The sequence below is a fragment of the Macrobrachium rosenbergii genome, unplaced genomic scaffold (genome assembly GCF_040412425.1).
Source record: "Macrobrachium rosenbergii isolate ZJJX-2024 unplaced genomic scaffold, ASM4041242v1 13909, whole genome shotgun sequence".
NCBI classification, from domain to species: Eukaryota; Metazoa; Arthropoda; class Malacostraca; order Decapoda; family Palaemonidae; genus Macrobrachium; species Macrobrachium rosenbergii.
In genome coordinates, this window is record NW_027100726.1 from 242,030 (window position 1) to 256,929 (window position 14,900).

At 44.7% G+C, this 14,900-nt stretch overlaps 1 pseudogene; it reads left to right on the forward strand.

Moving 5' to 3' along the window:
• The window catches only part of LOC136838049 (zinc finger protein 585A pseudogene), a 34,368-nt pseudogene extending 19,763 nt beyond the window's left edge, over nt 1-14,605 (forward strand).
• Nucleotides 14,606-14,900: the final 295 nt, after the last annotated feature.

Below are 14,900 nucleotides of genomic sequence, written 5' to 3' on the forward strand. Positions count from 1 at the left end.
TGGGTGCAATGTTCAGACCGAAGGGCATGACCCTGAAGGAGTAGGCTTGATTCCCGAGTCTGAAACCGAGGAACTGAGAGAAGTTCAGCGCAACCGGGACGTGATAATAAGCGTCTGAAAGATCGATAGAGGTGGTGACGGCTCCACGCGGAAGTAGAGTCGAACCTGAGCTACCGTAAGCATGCGAAACTTGTCGCATTTTATGTAGAGATTTACTTATCGCGACAGATCCAGGATCACTCTTTGCTGATCGAGTCTTTTTGGGAACAGTGAATAGCCTGCCTTGAAACTTTAGGTGCCTTGCTTTCTTTATTGCTCGTTTGTTGAGCAATTCTGTTACATAATCCTGTAGGATTGATGTGGGTGGCTGGTAAAATCTGTTTGGAGGAGGAGGGTTCTTGATCCAGCTCCACCTAGTCCCTTGGACACAATGCTGTGTGCCCAAGGGCTGAAGGTCCATTGGTCCCTGAACCAAACAGGCGACCACCTACCTGCGTTTTCTCTCAGTGGGAGGGAAACAGGTTTGTTCCCTCTACCACGTCCTTTCCCCCTTGGGGTGGTGAACCGAGACTTTCCTCTGTAGGGGCCTTGCCTCTTCTCCCTTGCAACCCTATTGAGGCCGTGAAAAAATCCAGAGCCTTCATACAGGGTTGTATGCTGGTGAGGATACATAAGGAGGGCGCCGAGCTGGTTGGACCAACACGTACTGTTGGGGTTGGGACTTAGAGGTAGATGGCTGGGCCACTGCCGAGACCGGGGCGGTAGAACCATCGCCTGATGGGGCCTCTTATGTCTCCTGAACCCGTTTGCCTCCTCTCGTCTATTAATAAGCCGATTCTGGGGTCTGCTGCGCTTATAAAAGTGGGAATAAAACCCACGGATTCATCGCGCAGACTCTGATTGGCCGTGTAGCCTCAGACATGACGGATGTAACCTCTCCTCTGGGAAGAGGTTAGGTCCCCAGATTGAACTTTTAATGAGCTTGTTAGGCTCGTGGTGGATACAAAGCGTCGGCAAATCAAATTTTCTGCATTCCAGTCTAGCCATAACAAACTCATGCAAGTCTAACTGGAAAGTCGCCAGGAAAGACTTAGCCAGGACCTGGAAAAAGGGTTCGTCGGCAGGAGGCGGCAGTAGCCTCAGTAAAGACAGCGGGCTCAAGGACCGGGCTAACTTAGTCCGGGTCTCAAACTCCGCTTTAACAATGATTCCGGCAGCAGGTTGTTGTGGGAGCTAAACTGCGTGGAAGCACAAAGGAGGGTCCAGCTTGCCTACAGTGAAAGTGGACAGGGCGTCCACCAGAACAGGGCACTTCCGGGAATACCAGGGAAGTAGGGTCTGTTTCCTTAATTGAGGAAAGGGATTAAAATCAAAGCATGCTCGGAACTGTTCGTAGCCAGAGCAATTTTGTCCATGCAAGGAGTGGGAAGATCTTCTCCCAGGGTGAACATCGTGAAAACTGCCCTTGAAAGGGGTCAATTTTGTGTTCACTGCCTGCCACCCGTCAGAGTGCGCAGGAGAGCCGACGGGGCTTGGTCTCTAGGGATGATGACAGTCTCCTAAACCTTGTCTGACAGAATCCAGGCTTCTTCTGTCCAAGCCTCACGAAGCCAGGATAAAGGGGCAAAGAGATCGGGGGAAGAACTCCAACTCCTCCAACCGTCTCGTGCCCAGACCTTCTAACAGTAAGTTTGCCATCATGTTGGATGGCCCAGAGTCAGGAACCACCAAGGGTTTCCGACATCAAATGGCAGGAGGGCCAGGAGTGTCGGGAATAGAATACTGTGGTTCTGCTTTAGGTTGGCGAGCCAAACCTGCCAGTATATTGTCATAGTTGGCAAACTTATCTGAGATCTTCTCAAACCTCGAATCTAGGTCCTCCGTGAAGGGCAAAGTTCAGTGGCCAGGGGAGAGCAATCAAAGAGGCTGGCGAGAGGGCTTGGTTTTGAGCCCTCTTACTCGCGCCACTTGCCGGAGGAGCCAGGATTTACTCCCGGAACTAGACGGTCCTGGAACCTTAGCCTTCGACAGGGGAAGGGCAATGCCTTCTTGGAAGTCGAGGACTTATAGCCCTCAAACCTTCCATGAAGTCTTCAACTTGGGGATAGCAGACGGAGCTCTATCACCCAAAGAGGAAGACTTCACAAAACCTGCAAATGAAGATACAGATGAAGCAGGGGAGTCAAACAAAGGGGGCCCGCCCCAATATCCTCACTTACCTCCCCACTTACCACCTGGTCCTGCTCCATATTCATAGGTTCCAAGTCGAGATTTAGGGTGGCAACATCCTCCGAGATCCTCGGCGCATGATGATGTCCACAAAGGTGGCTGGGTCAGCATCACGGATCTGCTGGATAATAGGGGTGGCAAGTTCTTCTGGTACTGAAGGCGGCCACCCGTGCGTACAGGTCGAGCAGGTCCTCAACCTTCGAGGACGAGGGCTTCCCCGACGGAACATTCCAGCTAAACCCAGCCACCCAGGCGGAGGGATTCCAAGGCAGACTTCTTGGAGAGGGGTTTCATCCGCCTGCAAAAAAACCTGCAGTTAGTCAGGAATGAAAAGACAGACGGAGGAATATAAACAACACATCATGGATGAGGAGCATGGACCGGAGTTAAATGAAAGACTCCCAAAATTAACAAAATTCTTGGATGGCATCCAAGCACAAGGCAAAAGCAAACCTCACAGCCATGAAGGGTGCCAAACAACAGGTCGTCCAGAAGGAGTCTAAAACAACCAGCGTGGTCCGGCACAAATACGTGCCCGTAGGGTTGTTGAAGGGAGGGGGTACACGGCTCCTCTAAACAGCAAACAGTCTGTAAAGGAAACAGTACATGAACCTCACAAAATAAGCAAAATAAAACAAGGAAAAACTTCAACTACAACCGGAATACTGAAAAGAAGAACTACCCATTAAACTGGGCCAATAATCTTTAAATGCACAGAGTGGAAGTTAAGGATTCAGACCCCGGAAGACTCCGGGAATGAAGGAACGAGAAACCAGGAACCAACCACAAGGGCTGCCAGAAAATTAATGCCCTGGGTGTGGGACGAATCACGTTTATATGGTAGAACAAAATAATAATAATAACAATAATCAAAAATAACAATGATGGTAACACTCCGGAGACCGGAGGAGTCCGTAACGCTAAACACATAGAATCAAAATTCACTCCCGCCGGAGAAACAAATGGATAAAAGATCTATGTTCATAACATAGGGGCAAGCCACACCTAAACCCTAACCAAACAGCTCGATGGGAGGAAAGGTGAGACAGGACAGAACAAACAAAAATTAATCAAACCCACCACAGTTAGGGGGACAATATGGGAAAAATCCCAAACCAAAAGGAGGAGTCCTGACTCGGAGAAAACGCCATCTAGCGTCAAGACCAAGAGAGGAGCAAGAGCTGAGGGGGGAGGGGGTAGTGAAGCTATAAAGGCTTTAATTATTAAACGAGGAAAGGAAAACATGACAGCTCAACTGCATCCTTCCAAAACAATGAACCAAGGAAGGGAAGCCTACTCCAGAGGATGCCATAAACAGCCCAAAAGCCCAACAAAATAAGCCTAACAAAACCTAACCTAGTATAGGTTGCTAAAAAATGCTGGTGTTGCTGAAGGAGAAAAGGGGTGTAAACAGAGGAGGAACCAACAGGAGAGAAATTTTGTGGGAGAGCCAACCAGGAACTCTAGTAGGGGATAAGTAGGCGACTAGTTTTTAGAGGTTCACATCCAAAGAACTCGATTCCCCCATCTAGTGGGGAAAGAGGACTAAGGGGCTCACTCTGACCTAAAACGATCCCTTCTCTGGAAACAGCAAACCAAAACCCCTCAACCTGATCTGAATGGACTATTTCAGGGCAAGGGATGGAGCCCACACAGAAAAGAACCATCATGATAAAAACAATCAAAATAAAACATTTTGAAAAAACCCAGATGCTTGGGCAAAGGCTCAAAGAAGAAAAATTACACAACCAGATAAAAACAATAAATAAAATAAAATTAAAAATACTAAAATAAAAATAAAGCACCATCTTCAAGAATCAACATAATAGCCTATGAGACTAAATGAAAAAAACTCAACCTGGTATGTTATCATGTGACTCCACAACTCTAAGAAAGGCCGACAGGCCAAAACTGTCAAAACAAAAACTAAAGATTGGCAGGGGAGCCACAGTCGCACGGAAACCCACCAGGAAAAACTCAATGTCTCTAAAATTGTATATATTATCAGCAGCTTAGCATAAATGAAAAACTCCGAGGGAAAGAACAGAGAGAAAGGAAATATGATCGCCTCATTGTAAAAAGTGCTGAGGGGACCCCATTGTTGCACTACTGTTAAGAAGATCATAATATTTATGAAAATCACGAGAGGAAAACAGCCATAAATAGATCAAAAAACCCCACAAGAAGATGAAAAAATTAACTTAGAGATGGAAAAGGTGCTCAAACCATCCTAGCCAAGTAAAAAACAATCCAAAATCAGTGAAACACAAAGAATAAGGCTATGGTTTCACGTTATAAAATGGAATCCAGGTGGCGATGTTTCTGTAAGAGTCATGGCAGGTGTTGAGGTGGGAGCTTTAACAGCTGATGAACTTTCGGGGTTTTGATCACTGCTGGCATTTAGCATTAATTTAAATTAATGTTGAATTTCACTTGCTTCATTATAATTCTTTAGAAACTTCTAAAGATAATAAGAAATAAAAAAATAACGTTAGCTATTCAGTTAACTCTTTTTCTCTGGTATAAAATTGTTATACCTAAGAAATTGTGCTGAAATGAGAAATTTCACCGCTGACACGGGACTGAACTCAGAAATATATATATATGTGTGTGTGTGTGTGTGTGTGTGTATATGCGCAATTATATTCTATGTATTACAAAAATAGATGTGAAATCTGTTAGTCTAGTTCAGTATATTTTATATAAAGTTTCACTAGTTCACAATGTACTGTACATAGGATTAGTCATTCAAAAATTTGACTAATGATAGTGTGCAAGCAGATCTTTACAAAAGTCGTATTTGTTGATGTTAATAAGACTAATAGTTCAACTTATAACAGTCGTAGGCTTATGTCTACAAAGTTAACACATATGAAGGAGATAAAACAACGATAGTGATGGCAATTGGAGATGAAAATATTAAAACACAAGAACAGCGATGACCTCTGAAGTATTATAGTAACATCCTTTAATTAAGTAAAGTATGACAGCAGTAAACAGTATCAGAAAAAGCCTTGTTTAAGGGGAAACTGCAGGTAATTTCTCGGACCCACCAATAGTGTTCAGTTGTTTCATACGCTTACAACTGAGTTGCCAGATAGTGCCAGATGTCACTATTATAAGGTGTTGTCCGAAAAGTTTTGAAGTATGTTGCAAAACATTTTGAGTGATTGTACAAAACATTTTGTAGTGATTGTTCTTTATATTTACCTGTTCTGTTCTTTATATTGTAGCTGTATGTACTTTTACTGTTCCTTATATTGTACCTGCATGTACTTTTACTGTTCTTTATATTGTAGCTGTATGTACTTTTACTGTTCTTTATATTGTACCTGTATGTATTTTTACTGTTCTTTATATTGTAGCTGTATGTACTTTTACTGTTCCTTATATTGTACCTGCATGTACTTTTACTGTTCTTTATATTATACCTGTATGTACTTTTACTGTTCTTTATATTGTAGCTGTAAGTACTTTTACTGTTCCGTCGCAGCGTAAGACGACAACATAACCTCGTAACATCCATTGTAATCCAGAACCAATTTTCGTATGAATAGTATATTTGAAAAGCGACGTAAACTGGGAACGACGTAACCTGAGTCTGATGTAACCTGGGGACTGCCTGTGTTCATCTTCCTTTTTTTGGTTGCTGACAATGTGTTTGTATTGATTTCCCAAACCCATCAGTCAAAGAAGCCTTCTTGCAAGGAATGAAGTTTGTGTATTCCTTGCCTCTATGAATACTGTTTTCATGGGACACATAACGTCTGGTAGTTATGCTACAGCTGTTTCATTCTCCGATATTCTTGCTAATAAATTAACCTTTCACATATAGTAGATTTAACCACCTGGAGGTTCCTTGAGAGCAAGGTTGCATCAGTTGAGGTAATCTTGCTGTCACAGCCTTCCTTTGTATTCGTTGGAATAGGTGAAGTAGCCTTATTCCTTTGATTTCTGCAACTTTGTCTTTGTAATTTTCAACTGCTGCTGACGAGGTGAGTTTCAGCAGTGGTGGAAGGAGGTAGGGATATTCTCCTTTCCTTCATCGTCTTCATCTGCTTGTGCTTTTGAACCTCACCTCTGCAAGTTGAGAAGGCTTATTAAGCTTCTTTTTGTGTGCCCTTGCCTTTAGGGTGGGCAGGGAGACTTGATCACCATCGGCGATTGATTTCCTGGGCAGGGCTGGCACTGAGTGCCTTTCCCTTAGACTTGAGGTTCTCTTCGTCTTGTCACGGTAAGCTTTGGAGTGTTCGTCCTGCTTCTCAACGCAGTCCTTCAGGATCACACTGAGGTGGTTTTTGCGTGACTCGTTCTCACGGACCCTTGGCTTTCATTACCAGGCCTACAGGTCAGGTTAATGATCCACGAGTGTTCTTCCTATCTTTCCTTGGTCGGGCAACCAGGCTGATAGGGAACACTTCGGCTCCTCCCCAGCGGTCTTTCGGGATCGCACAGGGAAGGGTTTACGCAGCCTGTTCGCACTGGTCATTCATTCCGGAATTATTGGTTTTTAATTGAGTTTTTGGAGAGCCATGAGCTGGTGTTCCTGGTTCTTCCATGGCTGGATGGCCACAGTGACCCGGTAAGACTTCAGCCTGTCTGTCCCCGGATCTTCGGGGGCCGTTAGAGAGTGGTTAGCATGACCCTGGCGTGTGGCTCAGATGCTATCAATGGCTCCGATCTTTGGATTGGGTTGTTCAATAGTGAAGGGTTTTGTGGAGTTCTCCATCACCTCTGATCTTCCTCTTTCGATACTTTCAAGGGGAAGTGGAAGAGGGGCTACTATGGTTGGCTATCACTGCATGAAGTCTTGAAAGCCTTCCAGCATTTGATCCTTTTCTGAGGAAGAGGACTGACTGCCTCACCACCATGGTACCTTTGCACCCTCGGTTTTCCACACGGGTGCAACTGTTGCTCTGGGGCTGGCCGGTACTCAGCTTTGCTCCCTGGGAGGAAGGTCTTTTGTCAAGACTTTCTATCACCATCCCCAAGGTCTGACGAAGAGTCTACATTGGTTTCAAGTGATACTGTTTCGTAAGGAGTACACAGGACGTTTTCAATATGGGCTTAGTATGATTGATGGTATTGCTATGAACAATAAATTAAAAGCTCCAATTTTATGTAAATTTTTCTAATAATCTTTTACCTTCTCGTATTCCAGACTCTCCGTGCTGGAACAAGAAGTCATCGGTTTACATTGTCAAGGTTTTGGGAATGAATGGGTGTCCAGCGATGAATGTAAGTGCAAGTTCCTGTGAGGTGTTGAATAAGTTCCTAAAATAGATAGTTGATAAAAAATTCCAGATATTAGATTTGTGTATAGGTGAAAGGAGGAAAGGGAGAAAATAAAATAAGAAACAAATAAGAGTGATAGAAGCAGTGAATAACAATAGAAGAAAGTGAAAAAGTAAGTGATCGCATGCATAAAAAAGGACATTGAAGGACCAAAGACTAAAATGAGCACCTTGGAATATCAGTTGAAGAGCGAGACAGAGGATGCAGTGTCCCCGTCTCTGGTCAAGAGTGAAAATGGAGGTTTTGTGGGCAGTGATGCCCCAGCAGGCTGTACCTCTGTCTCTTTGGATCCAGTGATGGAAATGAAGATGGAAGTGGAGGTGTGTTATGAGTCTGATGGTGACATGGAGTATCACTGTGAGGATGATGAAGGCAATTCGCTGCCTGTCAGAAAGGAAGTCGACAAGGGGAAGACCTTATCAACCCACATGGAGATCCACACAGGGGAGAGGGCCTTCACCTGCAATAACTGTGGGACGTCGTTCTCCCACAAATCAGCTCTCAAGACCCACATGGCGATCCATACGGGGGAGAAGCCATTCGTGTGCAAGGACTGTGGGAAGTCGTTCTCCCAGAAAGCAAATCTCAAGACCCACATGGTGATCCACACGGGAGAGAGGCCCTACGTGTGCAAGGACTGTGGGAAGTCATTCTCCCAGAAATCACATCTGGAGACCCACATGGTGATCCACACAGGGGAGAGGGCCTTCGTTTGTAAGGACTGCGGGAAGTCATTCTCCCAGAAATCACATCTGGAGACCCACATGGTGATCCACACGGGGGAGAGGCCATTTGTGTGCAAGGACTGTGGGAAGTCGTTCTCTCAGAATTCGTATCTCAAGAAACACATTGCGATCCACACAGGGGAGGGGGCCTTTGCCTGTAATAACTGTAGGAAGTCATTTTATCAGAAATCAGATCTCAAGAGACACATGGTGGTCCACACAGGGGAGAGGGCCTTCACCTGCAAGGACTGTGGGAAGTCGTTCTCCCGGAAATCGCATCTCAAGACCCACATGGCGATCCACACGGGGGAGAGGCCCTTTGTGTGCAAAGACTGTGGGAAGTCGTTCTCCCAGAAATCAAATCTCAGGACCCACATGGTGATCCACACAGGGGAGAGGGCCTTCACCTGCAATGACTGTGGGAAGTCGTTCTCCCAGAAATCAAATCTGGAGGCCCACATGGTGAGCCACACAGGGGAGAGGTCCTTCACCTGCAATGACTGTGGGAAGTCGTTCTCCCATAAATCAAATCTCAAGACCCACATGGCGATCCACACGGGGGAGAAGCCATTCGTGTGCAAGGACTGTGGGAAGTCGTTCTCCCAGAAATCTAGTCTCAAGAAACACACGAGGATCCATCTTGTGGAGAAGCCATTTGCTTGCTAAGAGTGTGGGGAAAATTTTTTCCTGGAGGAACAGCCTGGAACGACATTTTCAGATCCAGGAAGGAGGGACTCAATCGTCACATGAGGAGGCTTTAAAGTCACCGATTGATTGCGAGCTGTCTCCCAGTGATTCATTGACCTGAGTCGCTGATACTGACTGTTTGATTCATTTTTCTGGTTTTATGAATCACATTACAAATTTGACCACCATAGGCTAATTAGTTATGTAGTTATTGAATTTACATTTTACGGTTTATTAAAATGGTTTTTCTAACAATGCCTTAATTTAAGTAGTCCTTCCAATATGAAGATTGACCTAGAGGCTCTCGGAAGCCACCCTTAAAATCTGGTTCATATCCATCCACAACTTCTCTCTCGAGATGAGGTACGATAAAGAATTCGCTAAGGGAGACGTGAGGCAGAATTTGATGATGAAGGGAATGATATTAGCTGCCAGGGACTTTGTCTTATCCAAGGGACGGTTTGCCTTCAATTGCCAAGCCAATGAAAGAAAACGGGAACTGGAACAGTTCGAACGACTGTCGTTGGACTGATTCAGACATCCAGCAACTGTGACACCCAAGAATATGTCAGTATATTAATGTAGATGAATGTGCATATATGTGTATGGATAATACTGTATATATAGATGAATTAAATGTAGACATGCAATAGAAGTATGTGGTATGATGATACCTTGCAACAAAAAAGCTAAAAGCTACAATAATGTGTTCTTTTGTAGGGGATGGATTGAAGGCCTTGGGAGAAATAATATCAGAATTTGGTCTAAATAAACATTGATTTTCAAAGACTGGAATTACATACAATATAGATGACGACGCAGAGTGTGTGTAATGCATTGTGGGAATAAACAAGTAAAAAATGTGCCGAAGTTTCTTTGGAGCAGTCGAGTTTTCTGTATAGCTTACAATGCTGTTTGAAACTCTCAGCTGTGGCCTGGCGGTGGCCTTTGTTGTTGGCACCTATAGTGTTGCCAGACACACAATGATGGCTGACCTAAACCTTAAATAAAATAAAAACTGCTGAGGAGGCTAGAGGGCTGCAATTTGGTATGTTTGATGATTGGTGGGTGGATGATCAACATACCAATTTGCAGCCCTCTAGCCTCAGTAGTCTTTGAGATCTGGGGGCGGACAGATAAAGTGCAGACAGATAGACAAAGCCGTCACAATAGTTTCCTTTTACAGAAAACTAAAATTGTAAAAATGAGTGACTCAAAAGACAGAGTTGCTTAGAAAATACTCAATTAAATATAGAAACAATAATTAAAAAAGCAAAGTAAATGAGAGAGTGCGTGAAGGATTTAGACTTCACTTTTCCAGCAAAACTCAATAATCAGTTATAGAAGAGGAAATAGATAGAACTAATAAGACATAATATAAAGAAATCAAATGAAATAGAAGCAGAGAAAAGAGGAATAATTGGAAGGTGTGAAAAAAATATACAAGAATAAGAGAAGACCCATAGTGGGGTAGTGCCATCAGTGCACCTCATGTGGTGCACTGTAGGCATTCTTAAGGTTCTTTGCAGAGTGCCTTTGGCCCCTAGCTGCTATAACCCCTTTTGTTCCTTTGACTGTACCTCCATTCATATTCTCTGTCTTCCATCTTACTTTCCTCCTTTTCTTACCAATTTTTTCAGTGCTTCAACAGCTTTGAGGTTTTCCTCCTGTTGCACCTTTCAACCCTTTTTGCTCTCAGTTTCAATTTCAGCGTTGAATGACCTCATAGGTACCAGCGCTTGGGTGGCGAAGAATTGCAGAACAGACAAGAGCTCACGACAGTAGGGGCAGCACCCTACAATTTGCACTTGGTAGGAACCTGGCAGCTTTTGGGTATTACGTGCAGAGAGGCGATTGGGTATGATCACCTGCACACTGATTTGCCTGTGGAACGTTGCCCATTAGCCTTGGACACACTTTCCATCGACCATTGGCGGCCGCTCAGCAGGTCAGTTAGCAAGCCCAGCTCCCTTTGGGGCAGGTAGCAACTTGTCTAGGTATTCAGTTGGCAGGAGACAGGTCAGGAGTGACTGGTTCTCCTCCCTTCCTCCCTCTCTCATACCTCCTCCCTCTTTGGTAATGGAGAGTCCAAGTGCCATTCCATATACAAGCTGGACGGATGTGGGGTCAGGTTAGCCCTCTGACTGAACAACAGCACAGCCTTGTCATTGGCAGTGAAAGGATGCAAGTTCTTCACCTCTTTTGGCAAGAGGTGAGTAGGACAGATAATTAAGCAAGACCTTTGATTGTATTTACCTGTTTTATTGCCTCCAACACTTCAGTTGGGTTCTTGTAGCCTGATTAAGTAATGGAGTACAAACCATTTACTAAATGGTCCTGAAGTCTAGCATCTGCTACATCCCATATGTGCAGTATGCTAGAAGTGCAGGTTCCTTTCTCTGCTCCTGACGGACCGGGAAGGTAACCAACCCCAGGTTGGACAAACCTGCCAGTTGTTTCAGAGATCTGCCCAGACTCCTCCCACCAGTGGGTAAGCCTCCTATGTAAAGAATGAAGGCTTTTATATATGAAGGAATGAATAGCAAATTTTAAAAGTCATTTGTAATTTTCCTAACATACAAACCTGATGGTCTTTACATTTATGGTCCACCTCAGCCACCCCTCACTCTGGTACCTGGGCTGGGAGGCAAAGTGTTGGAGTGCAGGCTGACAGGTGGGTGGGTGGGTGGGGCTTCCCCCACCTGTTGGTAGTTGATTACCTGTTCAAATAAGTTTGAATGGCCGTTCCAGCTTGGGTCGCAAGCTAAAATCCGTATGTAAAGAACTTCAGATTTGTATGTTAGGAGAAATACAAGTTACTTTTAAAATTTACTATTTTTAAAAGAAAAATATCCACGATGAAATATATGGAAGCTCAGATTTCTGACCCAGGATTTCTGATAACGCTTCCCAAGGGAACTGTGATCAGTAACTTATTAACGAGCATACCACATGAAAACGTGATACTTTTAGGAGTAAAAAGGCTAAAGTTTCCAAGGTCACTGAAGATTTGTAACGAGGCAGGTAATCTCTTTAGTGACTACAGTTGACAGGAATGTTACTGAGCCTTTTGTCAAAAGAATACCACAAGAAGTCACTCTTAAAAGGTTATTGAAGAAATCATGATACAGGAACCAAGAAAAACGATAATGGTGAAGATGTACCCTGAGGGATATATGCGAGGATTTGGAATGAAGAACCACTTGTAAACAAATGATTATTAAGAGGATGTCATTTTTTCAGTGAGCACTTGAGGCATGAAGCGTCACTTAACATCCACAATACAGGTTTCATGACATCAAGATTATGCCCATCAGAGAGGAGAGGAGTCTTGTGAGACACACGACAGAATGAGCGAAGCAGTTCCAATGAACTGTTGGTGTACAGACACTTGTGTGTGGACAACAGGTCATCTGGAAGACTTGCGAATCAGAGTGTCTGTGGGCTCAATATGATTGATGGGTTTGTTATGGACAATAAATTAAAAGCTCCAGTTTTATGTAAATTTTTCTAATAATCTTTTACATTCTCGTATTCCAGACTTTCCGTGCTGGAAGAAGAAATCGTCAGGTTACGTTGTCAAGGTTTCGGGTCCAGCGATGAATGTAAGTGCAGGTTCCTGTGAGGTGTTGAATTAAGTTTCTACAACAGTTGATAAAAAATTCTAGGTATCAGATTTGTGTATTGGTGAAAGGAAGAAAGTGAGAAAATAAAATAAGAAACAAATAAGAGTGATAGAAGCAGTGAATAACAATAGAAGAAAGTGAAAAAGTAAGTGATCGCATGCATAAAAAAGGACATTGAAGGACCAAAGACTAAAATGAGCACCTTGGAATATCAGTTGAAGAGCGAGACAGAGGATGCAGTGTCCCCGTCTCTGGTCAAGAGTGAAAATGGAGGTTTAGTGGGCAGTGATGCCCCAGCCTGCTGTACCTCTGTCTCTTTGGATCCAGTGATGGAAATCAAGACGGAGGTGAAGATGGAAGTGGAGGTGTGTTATGAGTCTGATGGTGACATGAAGCATCACTGTGCGGATGGTGAAGGTGATTTGCTGCATGTCAGAAAGGAAGTCGACAAGGGGAAGACCTTATCGACCCACATGGAGATCCACAGGGGGGAGAGGCCCTTCTCCTGCAACGACTGTGGGAAATCGTTCTCCCAGAAATCAACTCTCAAGACCCACATGGTGATCCACACAGGGGAGAGGGCCTTCGTGTGCAAGGACTGTGGGAAGTCGTTCTCCCAGAAATCAACTCTCAAGACCCACATGGCGATCCACACAGGGGAGAGGCCTTTTGTGTGCAAGGACTGTGGGAAGTCATTCTACAAGAAATCATATCTCGAGAGACACATGGCGATCCACACAGGGGAGAGGCCCTTCGTATGCAAGGACTGTGGGAAGTCATTCTCCCAGAAATCAAATCTCAAGGCTCACATGGCAATCCACACAGTGGAGAAGCCCTACGTGTGCAATAACTGTGGGAAGTCATTCATCCGGAAATCGCGTCTCAAGACCCACATGGCGATCCACACGGGGGAGAGGCCCTTCGTCTGCAAAGAGTGCAGGAAGTCGTTCTCCCAGAAATCTAGTCTTGAGACCCACATGGTTATCCACAGGGGGGAGAAGGCCTTTGCCTGTAATAACTGTGGGAAGTCATTCTTCTGGAGATCAAATCTCAAGACCCACATGGCGATCCACACAGGGGAGAGGCCTTTTGTGTGCAAGGACTGTGGGAAGTCGTTCTCCCAGAAATCAAGTCTCAAGACCCACACGGCGATCCACACAGCGATCCACACGGGGGAGAGGGCTTTTGCCTGTAATAACTGTGGGAAGTCGTTCTCCCATAAATCAGCTCTCAAGACCCACATGGCAATCCACACGGGGGAGAGGCCCTTCGACTGCAATGACTGTGGGAAGTCATTTTCTCGGAAATCAAATCTCAAGACCCACATGGCGATCCACACAGGGAAGAGGCCATTCGTGTGTAAGGACTGTGGGAAGCCGTTCTCCCTGAAATCGCATCTCAAGAGACACATGGTGAGCCACACAGGGGAGAGGCCTTTTATGTGCAAGGACTGTGGGAAGTCGTTCTCCCACAAATCAACTCTGAAGACCCACATGGCAATCCACACAGGGGAGAGGCCCTTCACGTGCAATGACTGTGGGAAGTCATTCTCCCTGAAATCGCATCTGAAGACTCACATGGTGAGCCACACAGGGGAGAGGCCCTTCATGTGTAAGGACTGTGGGACGTCGTTCTCCGTGAAATCGCGTCTCAAGACCCACATGGTAAGCCACACAGGGGAGAAGCCCTTCGTGTGTAAGGACTGTGGGAAGTCGTTCTCCCAGAAATCGCATCTCAAGACCCACATGTTGATCCATCTTGTGGAAAAGCCACTTGCTTGCTAAGAGTGTGGGAAAATTTTTTCCTGGAGGAACAGCCTGGAACAACATTTCCAGATCCAGGAAGGAGAGACTCGATCGGCACATGAGGAGGCTTTAAAGTCACCGATTGATTGCGAGCTGTCTCCCAGTGATTCATTGACCTGAGTCACTGATACTGACTGTACGATTCATTTTTCTTGTCTTGTGAGTCACAATAGGCTAATTAGTTATGTAGTTATTGAATTTACAGTTTACACAATTCAATAAATTGTTTTTCTTACAATGCTTGCATTTAAGTAGTCCTTCAAAATGAAGATTGACCTAGAGGCTCTCGGACAGGACCGTTTCTAGCTTTGTGGGGGCCCTAGGCAAAATGCTGTTTGGGGCCCTAGATAGATAGGTAGGTAGGTACTTCATATATCCCCGAGGGTTTGTCAAACTGTGATGAAGCCATTCCTCACCCTTTAAATGATCTAGTGAGATGCAAGAAACTATTACACTTCACATTTATTTATTTCACATCTATTTCAAAGTGCAAAGATAATGAAAAAACCAACACTTAAAATAATGCTTAACTA